Here is an 18,889-nt window from a genome sequence, read left to right as displayed (position 1 = left end):
GTGAAATGGGAATAGAACTATACGGAAACCCTTTAAAACACAGAATACTGTACAGGCTTATGTATATAAGATTATGTCTGAATTCTGTGGTATAACAATAATAGTTACTTGTATTATAGACGAAAATGATGATTACCTGAATACAGTATTCTATCTGTCTCCAAAGTTTATGTATTCGCTTTTGCCTTGTTGGAGAGTGTAGATAAATATTTTTAAAATGTCAATTTGTTTATTTATTTGCTGTCTACAGTATTTTGCAGTTTCCATTGTTATTGTAATGATTTAGGGCTTATTGTCAGTACACAGGAACATAGAAAAACAACTAAAAAGAACCTAAAGAAAAACGTTTATTGAATTTTGGAATGAATACGATTGGCATATAATTATTATATAATCATGTTTAAAATTATGAACAAATATGTTAAATAATCATTTTTAACGATTTCAAATATTTTAATTTCATTTTTACCCTTGTATTAATTTTTTACGTTGTTCGTTTTAGCTGGTTCAAAATCTGGATACAGTAGGAACAAATTGATATGGTAAACATTGAAATCTAATTCTCATTGAAGACATCCATTCAAAAATCTATTTTAATAGGCTAAAACAATTTTCCTACCCCTCTAAAAAAATACACCAGCTGCAACTCAAAAAATTTTCGACGTCGCCCTTGTATTCCGAAAGCCAGCAGACGACATTCAAGCTTTACAGCTTTACCTGTCCGAATTGTAGGGGTGAGGGGCCGCACACTCACTTGTGACCTGCGCCGCTAGCCCCGCCTCCTGACTCTACCTCACCCCTCTTCACACACTCTAGTGCCGGTGCCAGTGTCAGTTGTCCGTCCGCCAGGTGTTCGCGCGTTCATCACCTGTCCCACTGTGAATTTGTGTTTTGGATTTTCGAACAATTGGATTCTTTACGTTTATAAGGTAAGTTCTGAGACAAAACTATAATTTAAGTCTGCTGTTCAGAATATCTCCCTATTTTTCATTTCAACAGGTGCCTCGACTCCGGTCAATACACCGGTTCTATTGTTTAGCCGTCGGCCAGACGTTCTTTGTTGTACTTTATGACCACTTTTAAACGGGCTGCATTATTCATAAGCGGTGTACATAATTTATAGTGCGTTGAAAGTAAGATTTAATTTGTGAGGTTTACACAAAAAGGTTGCCTGAAGTTTTCGGCGTTAAAGTCTTTGAAAGTTGGAGTTGTTTCGTGGTCGGAAATTCATTGTTTGTCTGAAAATCACTATTTTCTTACGTTAAAATTGATACAGTAACTCTAAATTGGATAACAGTTAAATATTTGCATTTTAATCTTGTCTAATGGATGTATTTACGAGTGTGGATACTGCTTGATGTATTTATTAATATTACTGTCGTGTATTAGTTATAGCCTTCGCCATGCTATGGGATTTGTGTAATTCAACGAATTAAATTTTCAGTCTGTCAATTATATCTTTTCTTTCTTTTGCATGGCTACTTGTGAAAATTCTACTTTGTAATGTAGGCCTACCTACTTTCCTATATTCTCTCATGTTTTAAAGTTTTTTAATTCTTAGATAAAAACGTAAACAAATAAGTAGTTGTATTACAAACCGATACTTAACCTAATCAAAAAGGAAATAAAGTTATCTGAAAGTGTTAGGTATAAAAATGTCCTACACGAAAAAGTCCACTATAAAAAACCTTACGGATTTCCTTATAACATATTCACTCATTTAAATATTCGTAAGAATTTAAAACAAATCAAGCTTTCCATCATAAAGTTCGTAGGTAGCACTTTATGCTAAGAATTGTAAAAGTAAGACTAAAACATGCATTGCTAGATTTCTTGAATTGAATATAGGCCTACTGTTATCGAAAACATTATTATGTTTTCTTGTGTAAAAGACCATTCACCGCCTAAAATTATAAAATTGAAAACAGAGGTTTCAACATTTAGCTAAATAATTACATGATGGTTAAATAATTTGTTTCCTACGTTTTCGCAATTTTCTGAAAGATTCATTAGTATAGAATTTACATACAGCTTTGAAGCAAACAATTAGTGTCCCAGTTAAAGGGGTAATCAAGAAGCCAGCCAGAACTAAAATGCTGACAAGTTTCTTTCGTATCCATTCTAGGATTACTTAAAGTGCGATTGTTAGTAGTTACCAACAGTAACTCTTCAAGTAGCTAATTAACTTAACTACCTACAGTAACTCTACAAGTAACTAATGAGTAACTAAACACCGCCTAAACCACTTGAGTATGCAATGGTGACACTCAGCTCGCGAAAGTTGTTCTAAATCCTTTGTAGGCTTCGGTGATAGACAGCCGACAGTGTACTTCGCTTTGCAAATTTTGCAAATTTGAACCTTTTTGTTCTGTGTGGAAAGTGTGAATAAGGTGATTATTATTTGGGTCTCGTCATTTTAATGCAAAATACGCAACTTATTTCCATTTTGAACAATTTTGCAGCGTTTAAGTATTCTGTTTGTCTGTATAAATTATAAACATCGTAATTTTTTTAAGTGGTGCACTTTATGTGGCTCATAAAACTATGTTATTTTATATTACAAATTTGCTACTTCTGGCCCACGTCTACTTCAGTATCCATGTGATTTAAGAATTAAAATCAGAATTATTACACAAAGTTAACAAAAATACTGTTAATATTCGTAATTTTTGTATAAAAGGTGAGGTTATTCACTTATTAACAACAATGAATGAACACTATTCTGATTGGTCGGCGTGCTATGTGGGTTCTAATATCAGCTGATTCACACACCAGAGATCAGCTGTTTCTGCGAACAGACCGTCAGCGCTTCGTCAGTTGTTTTCTACATTTTCCCACACTAAAGTAAATCCCCTGGTGTTTATTGCACTAGCTTTTTCTACTACTTTATTTTTAATTAACCTCAACTAGTTTTCAAGTAATTTCGAATAAAGGCTTTATCACACAGTGCAATAAAAAGGGATCACTAAATTGATTAAATCAACAGTAAAATATATATTTTAAATAAACGTAAAAAAGTGTAAGCTAAGTTTAATTTTAATCGAGATCTTTCCAATAATTAATTTTGCAAATATTCATATCGAAATGATTGATAGTGTTGAATCTGTTCAATAATATTTGTTGTAGCTTTTTAGTTATAAATTCTATTCCTATCATGTACAAGTCTTGAATTATCACTCATGAACCAAGGCACAACCAAGTTTGTTCACGTGAAGGCTTGAGAATGGCCAGCTGTTGGTTAGAAATTAATGAAAGGGGAGTTTAATAGACAAGAGCTGTTAATAACAAGGGGGAATTTGAGATGGTTTGAGTGTATAGGACTAATTTCTTCGCCTCTGTAATGTTTGGCATTTTTGTATTCGTTTTAAAAACAATGTTTTGAAGCAGCGTCCTTAAAAACGGAAAAATATACAACACTCATTTATTACATTCAAACAATTTGATCACTACTATTTGAACTTATTCATACTGTGCCATATTTGATGTGATTGATGTGATTTCGCATAATTTGGTATCTATCATGACCCTATTTACAATTCAAAGCCTCTAGATTTTCTATACTTTCCATTTGACAGTTTTACCAAACTTAAACTCACCGGCACTAAACAGTTAGAATTTTCAACTCGAGCAAACAGATATTCCCGCAAATAATTCCCAGCTGTTTAGCTATTCTTTTCCGCAGTGTGGGTTTTCCGCTCGGGCGGTGTAACGGTTCGATGGGAAGAGCGCAGGGCGTCGGTTTGTGCGGGTAACTGGACGTAAATGGAGGGAAGAGGACCAATGTAAAGTGTTTCACACAAGTCCGAGAACCGTTACTTGGCAATTACAATGTTTGTTATCCAACCGTTCTAATGCGAGGTTTTAATTGAAGGTGTGCAATTCTAATTATTTTCCTTCTAGCCAAAACTTAGACATTTTGCATCCTAAATTCGCTGTAAAAGGTTTATTTTTCATTCGAGTCCAGAAAAAAACTGGCAGAGTTCAATTTGTGTATTGTAGTGGAGTTAATACGTTATATGAGTTTTCATTCTTATTTATTACTTATAAAAAATGTTGAAAATATATACCTACAATCATTTAGAGTTTTCACAGATTCCTAAGAATGATTGTCAAACATAGAAAAAACTACGTGTGCAAAATTTAACATTGAAGAGCCCATTATTTACTCTATTTATATTCAAAAAGTCACTCATATTTATGGGATCTCTTAAGTGACCATTTTTATCTAAACACCGGTTGAAAAGTGCATCTACGCTTCAATAACCCTCGAAATGGGGGAACAAACTTACCAATAAAAAGTTTTTACTTCACACTTTTAGTTTGATAAGTTGTTGCACCTATTCCAAAGTGTGTTAACAGTGTAGGGAGTGAATGGTTTTTTTTTTGCTTCCCAAGCAGACACGTCGATTGCTCAACACTCAGGGGTTTATGTTGACAAACACAGTTACATTCCAACGCCGAGCCGCGTTGTGCAAACAGACAAACAGACAAACAGACAGACAGACAGACAGACACAATAGTCCAATCGCTCTACAAGTCTCTAGGAAGACAGTTCGTTTTGTGAAAAAACTATAGCCGAATAGCTCTGCATGGCTTTCTAGACAATAACTGCACCCTATGTTTTAATACATTTTTTTCATATTTCTAAATTTGTCAGGTTGTCTAAAAATAAACTGTATCAGCAATCTGACTCATACTTTCTCCCATTAGCTTGTCAACAACCCTTATAGAGGTGATGGGAGTAACTATGATATTGTATGGGTAGAATCTCAGAAATTGCAATAGCTTTTGAACCGTAATTCTTATAACACTGGTGTAATACAATCTTTTTTAGAGTTTAGTGGACCATAACCTACAAAATTTTAATCCAAATCGTTCGAGCTATCTTTGTGAAAATTTCCATTACAAACCAAATTTTAAAAAAATAAAAAAAATATTCGGGTATACTCTGGATTAGTAGACACATACCAAATGTAATCAAAATCGGCCCATTAGTTTAGTCTGTAGCTCTACAATAACGGGTATTTCAATCCAAACAATACTTTATCCTTATATGTGTAGGGTAGAAAGGAAAGTAAAACTAACATGACTATATTGTCATTGCCGTCATAATCTCGAATATATGATTCAGAGGAATAACACGCTAGGAAAGTTTCTGATATCTCCAAAGTAGAGTGGGTGATCTGGTTTTGGTCTACCCACAAACTAGTGTGTTGAAATTTGACGTGGTTTCACATGACATTTTCATATCTACCTCTAAACTAACACTATTCTTTTATATTAGGTATACAAAATCTTAAATGCTATTCATTTTTTTATATATTTGTCTAAGTAAATATCCTCTACGGAAGATGTTATGTATTCTTTGTGTTATGATCCAGGAATTCGATTACTTTGGTTTTTTGATTTTTATGCGTGTACCGTACTGTTAATGATTTAGCAAACCTGTTTGATAAAAACAAAAATAATAGCACTAATTGAGTCAATATTGCATTGGATACGTGAAATATGTGATACTTTTTCTGTCAATTCACTTTGTTTTTTATCGTATTGAAATGTTATCATTATCTAACAAATCGTTTAGGGATAGTTTACATTAAATTAGGCTGGGTTAGGTTAGGTTAGACCCGAGGTATATCATAAACCTTAGATTTTGTATAGTATATATTTATATTGATGTCAGCTGATAAGAATTTATTTTTCATGTTATTACATACTGTATTTGAAAAAAAGTCAAGAAAGCAATTGGAATTTCGCTAAATTTCTGGTTAATTTATTTCAATTTTTTAACTGCCTTAGTGAAACTCATTGATGTACAGTAACTGGTTTAAAAACAGTTAGGCTACATGTTCACTGTTAGTTGCCATGCAGCTGTGACGGATAAGACAAACTTTGCAGTAGATGTATTGCTGACAGCGTGGAAAACCGATTCAAGTCAGCTGTCTGTGACGTCATGCATTGTTGTGTACCAATGGTTTTGTAAATTGCACGCGCAATTGAATTTGACAAATAAATTGAATTGTCCTGCCATCTAGGTTGTATGGCCCTTCAATATACCCAAGTTAACTCGGTTAGTCACAAATGTCACGGGTGATAATGTATCCAAAACATAACATAATCAGTACATAAACCCCAGCCAAAGCTGGACAATAGCAAAACACAAAACACTTACTAGGCTACAAGTCATTCTATGAGGTTTTTTTTTGTGATTTTTCAGCTTACCGACCTTCTTCTCATAACCTCCCACTAACGCTTTCATATATTCTGACAAGGATATAAATTAATTCCAATAATTAAGGAAATATGAGAGAAGATCACAGGCCAGGTTGCCGGGTTTAACCTTTCGCCGTTTACTGCTTTTCCAAGGTTTGATTTTTGACCTTCCTCGCGACAGACCGGACCTAACCACATAGTGGAAATTGAAATACGATCTTGTAAACTGTTTACTCGTCGACTAGAATTTACGTAACCAACTTCAATCGTGGATTTTATACATAGCTCTGAGTTAGGCATATTTAAGACTCAATCAAACATCGATAAATTTATATATAGATTATTTAAGATGGTGCCGGACGCCACTATGTACGTATTTTAACCCAAATAGTGAGGGATGAGTGTAGGATGAGTGGCGCGATCTTGTAGTCTTAGGGTGCGTTCACAAAGAAAGCTGGTTACAAGCGCTTGTTGGCAAGCGCTTGCAAGCTCGAACCGGCGTGAGAGAAGTCAACATAGTATCAAGCGTGTGTGTTCACAGACAAAGCTTGTGCCGGCTAGCAAGCGCTTGTTACAAGCTCTGACAAGCACGCAAGAACGTTTCGTACTTGTTTTCCAGCGCTTGTTGACCGAACTTGTTGTTTAAAACTCCCTTCGAGTATTTTTTTAGGTTTTATTATTGGCCCAAAATTCGTTCTGGAGCATGGATAGGTTGCTTATGCCAAATCTTACAAAACTTCACTAAAACACTTTAAATTTTCTTGAGGATATAATTAAACGTGGTTAACTCCATTCTCGTATAAGAAAAAAACCCACTTTGTCCAGTTTCAATTGTGAAAATAGATGGTGGCATTCCCCGAACCTACCTCTTCCGCGGTTAATTGCATGAACACCTACTTTCCTTCTACGAATTTTTAATTCTACATTTTATATCAAAAATAGCTCTCCATCACTTCAGGAAGACATTGAGCTAGCATTCTCAAGCGCTTGGAACAAGCGCTGAAAGTAAGTTACTTGTAACCAGCTTTCTTTGTGAACGCACCCTTAGTGACTAAGGCCGACATATTCCTTCGTCACAGCTGTTAATTAATAGCCCAAACAGCTAATGGCAACTAAGGGACCTACAGTTTATAGTGGAATCCTAACTACATTCTTGCCTTGGTATTAACGAATTGGTCTAATCATCAGGATAGTTCTGCGGCTAGTTGTAGTACTCACTAGTGCAGACGTGCACACCAGGGAGAATCGCATCCACAGCACATCTCTATAAATATCCACAATTCCAACCTCCTAGTACAGTAGCTGGATTACAGGACGACACCACCGTCCCAGTCCCAGTCCATAAAAAGCTAATTAAATAAGGATTACTAACTTTTTAGCGAACCGAAAGTTGCTCACCTACCGACCGCATGATTTAATGAAAGTTCATAATGTAAATCTTAGCAAAAAATAGTTTTTCAATAATACCTCTCTTTAGAACCAGATTAAAAACATTGAAGATGCATCAGCTGTTTGTTACATTTACTTTTATTTATAGTTTGTTTGTTTACTTGATTTCTGAGTCAATCTTTTGATTGTCAATAGATGTTTTTACATCATAATTAAGTCGTCAGTTTTTATTTTTCCACACAGTTTAGTGCAAATAAACAAGAGATTTTCATAAAATAAGCAATAAGTACAATAATTGAGATTTGCCTGTACAATCATTAGTAAGTTTATCTGGTTTTTACAGTAGATTTAGATACCTACATTATTCTCTTAAATATTCTTGTCCCGTTGCAAAGCACGGATAGAACAACTTAGTTATGTATAAAGTGGACATTGCTGGTGATAACGGAATACGTGTAAGGAAATGAAAGGGATAAATATCTTAAGGTGTGTGTACATCTTAATTCTGGTACAGACCCAACCTTTTCTAGAGCGAACGGTATAGACCTAAATAATATCACAGGCAATGGGATTCACACATTATTTTAGTCTCAGTGATTCCAACCAGTTTAACCATGAAGATCCACGATAAGAACTGATCTTGTGAAACAACTCACCTCATGCCAACAAACAGTATTGATAGTAATCACTACTTTCACCCGTATCGCCCGTATTTTCCCATCGATTTCCACAGGGGAAACCCTCATTGTACCCGATATATCATTTGACAAACTGTTTCGACATTTGCTTCAAAGTGGAATATTTAACTAGGCTGCACTTTACTTTAGGTCCTACACTCATTCGAATGAAAATATCGATTATTCAATTGTTTCATTCGATATATCATTTGGAACAATCGATTAATCGATATTTTCAATCGAATGAGTGTAGGACCTAAAGTAAAGTGCAGCCAACTTGTTGATTGGTTATAGGTAACAACTACAATACTTTGATATTTTCCGAACTTTCATCATCCGAAATTTCTGTTAAGGAAGGGAGCAAACGTTATAAAAGAAGCAGATCATGATCATTTTGTTCAGTTATGTCGGTTAAAACAAAAATAATTTGCAGAAATTTTTAAAATGTCTCAAACAAAATTAAATAATATGTTCCGATAATTATCCTAGTGTTGAGTTGGGTGTTTAGAATTGTCCCAGACCTCCCCACACCTCCCGATCTTAGACTCACTCTTCTAAAGCACCCGGTGATCATGGACCAGGCTGCTGAGTGGTCAAGGTTGTCATTGTAAACCGGAAGTGATCGAAAGGTCGTAGTCAGATCCGGTGGGGCGTGTCCCCGGTGGAGTGTAGCACATTTGTACCGAGTGTGATTCTGTGACAGTGCGAAACGCACACAGAACGTCATTCGGAGAGTGTGATGAAACCTGATGTAAAACCGGAATATCCGTAATTTAAAAGAGTTTCTGTCCATCACTCTAAGACCCAATCCTGTATTTTACCGTTGACTTCAATGGTTTTTACCAGTTTCCTAAATTTGTTATATTAGTAAATTAGATGGAAGGAGTAATTTCGCCGTTAAAGTAAACGGTGCGTTTACCACATACAACTAGATAAATATAGAAACTGTGTATTGTAAACTGGCTTCAAAAGAAATTTTAAAAAGAATGTCGCAAAGATTCATCTGTATACTCTGTTTCAGGTACGTTACATCCGTCCAGAGTTCCACAACGGTAAGCAAACTGTAAGGCAAATCACTTTCTAATTAAAAGCTACGCTATTTCCGTCTGCAAGCTTTCCTGCATTGCAGACCGGTCCAATAAAGGTAAATAATTTCCTTGATCGGCCTTGGACTTACGCAATCCCGCGGCGCTCGCCCGTGCGCGTGTGTAGGTGCTTTTTAGATGTGTGAGTGTGTATATGTATATGTGTAGACGTACACGTTCACATTAAATACCGTAACGGGCTTGGAACGTGTTAGCGGAAGGCTGCAGAAGTGGAACATTCTTATTGCGCAAACTAATCCACCTACACTCATGTCTACAATCCGGTTCGAAGGACCAAAAGTTTATTTTTAGTGACATTTAAGATATTTTATGTACATAAGCATAGGTGCCCTGTTTTCTGTTTTAATAATTCTTCGAATGTTTGCTGATCCAATAACTCAATGCATGACCAACAGATTTGTTGGTTTTGATACTGTAATAGGAATTGTATCATTGCGTGTTGTGATTCTTGGCAATTACATTTTTGTGAAACAGAACCCAATCAGCTATCCAATTTTGTTTTTTGTTTGTGATTAAGGAAACTTTCGATATAAGTGTTTCCTAATTCTTGAAGGCCACTATGCATTGCATTACTTTCACTTCGGCGCGAACAGTATCCATGCTCTAATGATTGACCCTAATGCGCCGCGTTCAAAAGAAAACAAACGTAATCAAAGTTGGTAATACCCAAAGGATTATGGAACAAACTATAGCCTAATGTGTTGGCTACTTCATGGCTAGCATATAAGATATTTGCCCAAGAGGGACTGGCTTAATCCCTAGCATATTCACTAAATTTTAATGGTTTTGTCCGTTTCCCTCAAAAGAGTTTGAGTTTCTTTCCTAAAAATACTACCGTAACGTATAAAGTAGGTGCTTAATAGTTTCCACGTTTGAACCGACGATTTTTTTTACACATTAACTTAATACAACACGAGGGAAGCATTCGATGCGTATACAAAGCTGTTTTATTCCATATAAGGATATCTACATAAAACTAATAAGAGGATTGCAATAGATAAGGTCAAGAAGAGCTTGTCCACCGAGTTATATCAAGTTTTTATAAATTACGGATTGTGAGATATCGTCACGAATAATTACGTGTAAAAAGAGCAAAAGGAAAGGACTTCTTCCGTGATGCTTTAGTGGGTGCTGGACCCACTGGGATGATCTAGAACTTAAGCTCTATTCACTCTTGGTGAAGTTTGGTTATATTAAGGTAGTAGAGGGGTGGATTGTATTACACTTGGTATATCACATGCTTCAAAAATAATCAAAGAATGGGTTGGCTTGATTCAAAGAATCGAATGGTAGTAACAGAAGAATAGAATAGTAGCACATGCAAAGTCCGTGTATCGCGGCAGACTCACCCGTCGTGCCGGCGCTTCTTCGCTCACGAAGGCCGTCTGCTTTCTGTTTTTTCTTTCCCTTCCACCAACCAGCTTCTACCAAAGGTCGTGTCTCGGACTGGCTAGCTCTTGTCTAATGGTGGCTAGGTTACATAACGTGCGAATTGCGCATCTTGTTTACATTTCCATCTTCGTCCTTGCAAGGACGAACAATATAAAGTTCAAAGGACATGATGAATATTCTGATAAGGAAGATTTAGGAATTTCATCATGTAGGGCGTTGATTGTTTCTTTTAAATTCTAATGGTTCTGTTTAACTTTGTACCTAGTTAACGTAAGAATTAAATGTTTGGTTATGTTTACCAAATGCTAAATGTAATCAAGAAATCAAGATGGCCTTGTGAATTCGAGAAAGTTCAACAGAGCACGATTTATCAATCTCTCTCATTGAGTTGTCCTTATGGAGCAGATGAAGAACATTTCTTAGGTATGTTTTTTCAGGTATATGTAGAGTGTGTTTTGGCATTTAATTTCTAGTATTTTAATTTCATCAGATTTGTAACAAAATAAATCTGTATATTTGTAAAACATTAACTGTCCTCTGATATTATCCAAAGAGAAGGCTTACCCTCTAATTAGAGAAAGATGTAATCGTTATCGTTGTTATCTAGACTTACCGGTCATTAAATCCAGTAGGATAAGAAAGAAGTCTTCTTGTAGTATCTAAAATAATGATAGATTCAGACTTCAGTTGTCACGAAGTATTCCCAATTGTTAGGGTTAGAAAGGTAAAACTTTGCACCACGTTTCACTTGTACTATGCATAACATGCTCGGTAAGAGATCATTTTGAACTTTCAAAACGCCCATTAAATTCTTAAAATCACAAGCAGGTGATTAATGATCGTTTTATTCTTGTGGAAGCTTTCCATTCAAGGATCGCGATTTACAATCCAGTACGAAGAACCTATCTTGTCAATGTAGTTATTTCAATCATGCAAGGCTCATTGCTAATTTTGTGTGATGGAGCAAGGCCACGGAGCCTTGCTCAAATCATACAGGTCTTGAGAAATGTAACGTCCAACAAATCTCAAGGTACATGCTTCGGCACGAACCCCGCGAAGGATTTGTTTGGCCAAACACACCTATGTGCAGTACATGGAGTAATTTCAACTCTTACAATCTGATACTAGCATAACTGGAGTGATTTCTCCAGCGGTTGTGCATTACACTGGACTAGAGCCAGGGCGGGCCTGAGTGATGTAACATGTAACCACGCAGTCCGGTATGTCTGCAGACTGACCTATATAACGTGTTCTGCATTGCTCCGGTAAAGGCTTAGAAACTGCATTTGCAAAAGGCAATATAGTATTGATTTAGGCGAGTGTTTGGGCTGCAACCAATGTTCCCATCGTAGAAATACCGCAGCGCATAGCGTTAGACACTCTGTACCTTTGAGAACGGTTACGTTGGACGTAAATAATAATTTTGTTCCACGTAAATCAATATGCAATTCCAGCTTCTATTTGTTGTCCAACACAGGGAAATAAGATAGTTCTTGCCTGGAAGCAGAAGAGAGCATTGCAATTTGATTTCATTACCGAGTACCAGGTTGAGTGCTAAGGATGTTTTCCATCAGCGACATTTTTTACCAACCCACAAAGCTCTTCTGACCGAAAAGCGTAGAGAAAATAAGTTTATAGAACTGAAATAACTATAATCAGAACTCGATAGAACTGCCGATAAAGATTCTTTTTCAGAAATGAAAGCAGTATGACCCATGCCAACGTTTTGCTCACAGATATTTTAGTTTGTTCAGTTTGTTCTTAATCAAAACAGGTCTTTTTGTTTAAAGTCGACAGGTGTTAAGGAGTATTTGCTCTCTTCCTAGCCCAACACAAACAGGCAAGCCTCCCACAGAATCCAAGCAAACAGGGTAAAGGCAGGGTTCACTCTTCTTCCTTCAGCAAGAATGAATCTTCTTCAGCAGACAGTGGTTAATGTTGATGCTGCATGTGTTATTGCAAGGGTTTGACATATGGTATAAACAATAACATAATTTGGTGGTTTGAACATTGAATTAATAATAACGAAGAGATTGATTTTTGATAACGGAAGAAGACACAATCTTGTGAGTAGCCTTGCAAAATATTCAGGTGGAATTGCTAAGTTTATGACAGTTGTCGAAGACTTTTACTTCTCAATTGGTATACATAGAATTAATTACGTGCACAACTGTATTGGTTTAGAAATTTTAAAATCTAATATACACCTTGATTTATTTGGACCAACGTAGTTATGAACATCTTTTAAATAAACGGTAAACTATACGTTGATATTTTAAGTCCCCCCCAAAACTGACAATCCAATATCACACCACCCAAAATACACTGTTTTGCAACAAAATACTTTCTCCAGCAGTTGACACATGGGTATTTAACCCGGCGCCTTGTACAGACCCTGGGGAACATCACTTTCTCGCCTTGTGTCTTCAGACTAACCTTGAAATCACCACTTCACACGGTGACTCTCTAATCGACTAACGAACTCTCCTTACCCTAATGTCAGTTACTACATAGCTTTATGTGGTTCCTTCATTATGGTGATTATCGTTATCATTATCTCGGCTTTCTTCCACAAGCCGAAGAGGATTTTGTAATGAGCACCTAGAAAGATTTCCATAGATTATTAGTTGTAGGGATAGTGAATTTATTAAGTGGACTATTTGGTTAGGAGATTGTCTTTATTAACATAATCTTGTGATTAAACTATGTTTGTTTTGTGTTGGTTGTCAAATATTGGTTGGAAGAGGAACAGTGAGGAAAAGTTGTTGACACTGTTGATTGTTACTTTCAGATGTAACAGCTACGGTTCTTTATAGTTATTCCATTATCACTTGTTTCATGACTCTTATGAATTCGATCACGTTTCCTACCTCTCATATATCATTAGGATGTCATCAGTTTTGGATTCAACAATGGTGTTCAAATAAGTTTGGTCTTAGGGATTGAATATTTTGTTAACGAATTGAAATGTATTCCATAAAATAAATCTAAGTTCCTGACAGCACCTTTTACACCCGCTGTCAGTCTTGTTTCGTTAGTTTGCCCAACATGTAGTTAGACCTCCATTGGTCAGTTCCCTGGGGGGGGGGGGTATTTACGCCACAGTCCTACGTTACTCATGTTACATATAGCGACCTCGTCATGCTTTCGATACCGGGGATACTCGAGAACTTGGCTGGCTACTTTCCCTTCCAACCCCGGGGTTTAATCCATGCTACTTCAACCCATTCTTTTGAAATCATGAACAGAACGTCACAACCCCCATGCTATACATTTTGCGGTTTAAAACTTATTGAGATTTTTGTAACTTTTCCGATTGGACCCATAGTTACACCCCGCTGGCTTCCCAGTTCCTGATCATTGGGAATTTTCGGGCTTTAAATTTAAAAAAATCCTGGCTAATGAAACAGCTTATCTTAGTTACAAAGCTACACAGATCACCTCACAACATTCTACACTCATCCTTCACTCATATTTGGGTTAAAATACGCACCTAAGCTGCACCCCCATTTCAATGATTGATAGTGGATGAAAATTGATAGATAGGATTTTCAATATTAACGTCAAGCTAACGAGAGAAAGTAAGTGTCAGTTTGCTGATACAGTTCATTTTTTATTATGATAGCATACAGGCATACAAACAGTTGTCTACGAAAAAAATAAAAACCCAACACTCCTGAGGAGGGTTTCGAGTTGAAACCCACAAGAAAATCATATGATTATGTTTTTCCTCCCTGCACATCCGAATGAGCAAGCCCTATTTTGGAACCTTTGTGGCATTACTTCAGGCTATATCTAAAGGGTTGCGGTATTATCACATATCTAATTGGTGATTGGCGGGATTTGAACCCGGAACCTCGAGGACCGAACACTCTTACCACTAGACCTACTCGCCCCAAAGCCAGAGTTAATGCCCTTGCACAAAATACGATCTTTAATTACCGTAATAACTTTTAGTTTATTGAGCGTGGTGGCTTATTTGAGCGAAAGCGAGCGGCCGAGTAGCAGAACCGCAGGGTATGAAAGGAACCTTTCACCCAACCTGGTAATATAGTCGGAAAATGTTTATGTTGTGTTTGCGTCGTTTACACAAAGTTTACACAGTCCCAACACTTCCCTTCAAAATTATCTTTGGACCACAGAGCTACAAATTTAACTGCAGGTAGCACTGGCATGACAACTTATAGAAAATCGAGACGCTGTAAAATTTGTTATGTTTTACCAACTACGGGAACCAGCTCAGTGGCTCGTGGCTTCGTGTATATGTACAATCTCACAAACATTTCCCCAACTTAAAGTAAAATGTACCTTATCTCTCGGTACAAATGGTGGTCAACGCCTCGAAATTCTCTCATTCGGTGTTACCTTAAGTTGATTCTATAGCTCAGTGGACGTAGTATTCCTGAAAAGAACCAGCTGATCTTGGTAAATAAAGCTACTATGTCATCCTTCGGTGATATTCCTTAACAAACGCATCCTGGTGTGCCGTGTTGTCAAAATCTTGTGTAAATATGCTATCCCCTAGTTGAGACAAGTCTATATCCTTTCCATCTATCATTACTCTTAATAGTTTTCTGGTTTCCACTAATAGTCTCACATGATTCCAATCATCATTGTCAGTCTCATTCGCGTCTCTAGCGGGTTCGCAATTATTCTAGATGATCAGGATTACGATAGATAGTTCACGTCTTGAGCTCTCATTACCTCCATATCGAACAATCATTGTTCCCCTCCTTTGTTTTTGTGACAGCACAGTACTGACGATGAGTTACAGGGAAAGGTCTGTGATCATTACTAGCTGCAACCGGTGTTTCCAAACCAACAGGTGAAAGGGTTGGTTTTCAGGTCGGTCCCTTCCATGTAGCTTTCTTCGCGGTAGTTTATGAGAGTGATTATTACTGCATCGTGATTCTTGTAATCTCGCTGGATTGGAGATATGGGTGTGCAATGGATAGGGCATAGCCTCCTTGCGTGGCAACGCCGCAGTTCAGGCCTATCGAAACAGCTAGCACTATTCGTTATGGAGCGTTTGCTCATGTTTATGTTCACGTCGTTTGATAATACCTGGCAATAGGCCGGTGAGTGCGACGTTGCCACGTTGTGGCTATTGGTATGCCTTACTGCATTTTCTTGGTTACAAGCATCACCTTTTCCAGTTTGGGCTTCAGCATCTTCAAGATTTCGTGGTTTATCTTTAAAAACTGAACATGAATACAGGGTCGATTTTTAATGACGCGAAATGACAAGTGAGGTATCTACTGACCAAATTAGCGGATTCTTCAAGGAAAATTTAGTGATCAAGAGCTGATCCCGTTTTATACAATCAAGAAGCTTTTAGCGAATTTCCCTATAGGGAAGTAGCTATTACCGTAGGTCTCATGGTAAGACCTAAGCCCGGGACCGATTTACTTTTTCATTTTGATGTCCCCAGAGGCCAAAAACACCATTCGTTCAAATTTTTATATATCTATATATAGATATATATATATATATGTGTCCATCCGCACGATAACTTGAGTAATTTTTGTCCGATTTTGATAAAATTTGGTTTGAAGGTGTAAGGTGGGATAAACTTGAATGAGTTCGCGAACCAGCATGATCGGACTATGGGAATGGGGGTTTTATGGGGTAAAAATAGGTTTTTCCCATTTTTGACCCTAAAAACATGAAATTTCACAATTTCTTTTTAAACCATTTTGTAGAGCTTAAAAACAAATAATTTAGTATATTGAAGCGTTATTATGCGCCTATTTGTTACGGAGAAAATTCAAAAAAATTGTAATTTTGAAATTCCCATGTTATTCTTATGGAGAATAAGTCAACTGTTGTAGTTTGCTCGTTTATGAACATATTTTGATTGATTTTGGAAAATACTTTTATTTCTTACTTAACTATTATCAATTTATAAAAAAAAACTTTTTTACCCTCCCAGTTGCAGCAAACCTAAGTACTCGTTAAACTTATTCTATTTTTTAATAGGAAATAAATGTGCTATTTTTATGGAGGCATTTTAATGTAAATCTAATCAGGTTAATGGAAATTCGCTTAGTCTGCAGGTTTGCTGCGGCGGGGGTATTTATTTTTCTCATAATCGAGTTGAACTTGTATTAAAGAATGCTATGGATTTACCTATATCTGTCTCAACCATTCATAATATTTTGTCAGTTTCACTATCAGAGCGAAAAGTTTGGTAACAGAGTTTAAGTTCATTCACCGATTTCCCAGATTAAAGAGGGAGGTTTTCGGTCAGTGTGAGATATTTTTCGCAGACTCCTTTGACCTCTACCTGTCCGTGGGCTGCAGATCTCTGGTCAGATTGCCCGCTGGATCGCCACATGTGTTTGGACGTCTGGCGAAGCCCCCAGACCGTGGGACAGTAACTGGATAACTCTCCTCTGCCAGCCGAGGCTTTGAGGTGCCGCTACAGTCCCCATGATTTAAGTACACACCATTTGCATACTTTTGCATATTTAGCATTGGTGTCTTTGGTATTTAAAAATTTGTATCATTCCAAAGTAGTTCTATGGATAACTTTAGTAAGCGTTAAAAGTAATACTATAATTGAAAAAAATATACTCATAAATTCTGCAACGAATATTTTCTCTGCTACGACCATTTAGATTCTGAGAATTCGACAATAAAACAAGCTGTGAATGCTGTGATTTTAAACTGTTTATGAGATTATGTAAGTGTCTAGGTGTAAACCCGTCTCATAGTCGTACGTGATTTTATCTTGGAGATTGAAGGTAACTTACACCATTCATTAAATGAATGGAGTATCATAAAATGTTTATGAAATGTGTAATTCTATTCAAATTTTGAATAGAATTACACATTTCATAAACATTTTATGATACTGATAAACACGAAACAATCTTATTTGAATGACCTTGTTTGTATGGTGTTTACGATCATGCATTTAAAAAATGGAATACAGTTCTTACCTCAGCTCGTAATAAGTATAAGCATCGATTAAAGGGACGTAGATTCATCGTCCTGATTTTTTAGAATTAAGGCTATTTTAGCAACGCTTAATATATTACGACCAAACAAACGATTCATTTTAAAGGCTAGATTAACAAAATCTCAGTAGCTTTTCAAAACTGGACCCAGCTGATCAATATTGGCTTGAACCTTCAACCAGCTGAACTTTGTCAGTAATGATGCTGTAATTTCGTCATTTCAAAACTTATCTTCACCTTCCTCACACTTTGGAGTCATCTAGATATGCTCTAATCAAAAGCTACTGCTTTCTTTAGTATTGTAACGTAAGCGTAGAGCGCACTTCAAGAATCCTTCAGTCGACATCAGCGAATTCCAACGTTACATAAAACACACCAAAAAATACACAAATTAGTTTTATTTTTTCATCTTAAAAAAGTCTGCTTGCGTATCACAGTACTTTACGAATAAGATCCAAAACCACAAAAACAACCAGTAGATAGGGAGCGCGTTAAATTGATTAACAGTGTTTCCCGGGTAATTGGCCAGGACAGACGCGTCTAATGGGCGTTTGTTCCAATTAATTGGCGCGATTGGCGCGATAAACGAGCGACTGCGAAGATATCAGAAGACGAGGCTGCCGAGCGTGACATTACACAGACTGTACCATGTTTATGTTTGTTTTGGTTTCCATGCAACTCTTTTGTGAGAATCAACTTGGTTACAAAGGGATGCATATGCCAAAATACTGAATTTAGAATAGTGATTTTAGCTGGGGTTACAACCTTAAACCTCCCCATGGTTACGCTTTTGGTTGGATACACATAAATATTTACCACCATAATCCTACTAATATTATAAATGAGAAAGTTTGGATGTATGAAAGTATGTTTGTGACAAGTAAACGCGAAAAATACTGGTCGGATTGGGCTGAAATTTGGTATGATGATAGCTCAAATTACCAATTAACATATAGACGCATTCTTATTTTAAAAGTCCTTTCGGGCTCCGCCCCAGTGGCTCTGGAGTTTCCCATGTTAACCTTATGTGTAATCATATTTAAAAGGAATAAAAGAAGTTTCAACTACACAAGTTGGTTCTATGATATTGAATAACATTAAAAAGTTACAAGGCTTACCAACAGGGTGCAGTACTATTATTTTTTTACAT

The 18,889-nt window shown here is 36.6% G+C and overlaps 1 protein-coding gene across 2 annotated transcripts in view; it reads left to right on the top strand.

Moving 5' to 3' along the window:
- Positions 1 to 821: 821 nt before the first annotated feature.
- Positions 822 to 18,889, top strand: part of LOC128991626 (uncharacterized) — a 109,361-nt gene continuing 91,293 nt past the window's right edge. Inside the window, exon 1 of one of the 2 annotated variants that reach the window (XM_054414677.1) lies at positions 822 to 929. The gene's annotated coding sequence lies outside the window, so the exon portion shown is untranslated. The remainder of the gene's footprint in view (positions 930 to 18,889) is intronic. The other variant, XM_054414678.1, reaches the window with a different exon arrangement.

The sequence above is a fragment of the Macrosteles quadrilineatus genome, unplaced genomic scaffold, assembly GCF_028750875.1.
Source record: "Macrosteles quadrilineatus isolate MER2022 unplaced genomic scaffold, UCM_ALF_1.0 Scaffold_4__1_contigs__length_99947679, whole genome shotgun sequence".
Classification (NCBI taxonomy): Eukaryota; Metazoa; Arthropoda; class Insecta; order Hemiptera; family Cicadellidae; genus Macrosteles; species Macrosteles quadrilineatus.
The sequence above is the reverse complement of the archived record's forward strand: the minus strand, read 5'-3'. Positions and strand labels throughout refer to the sequence as shown.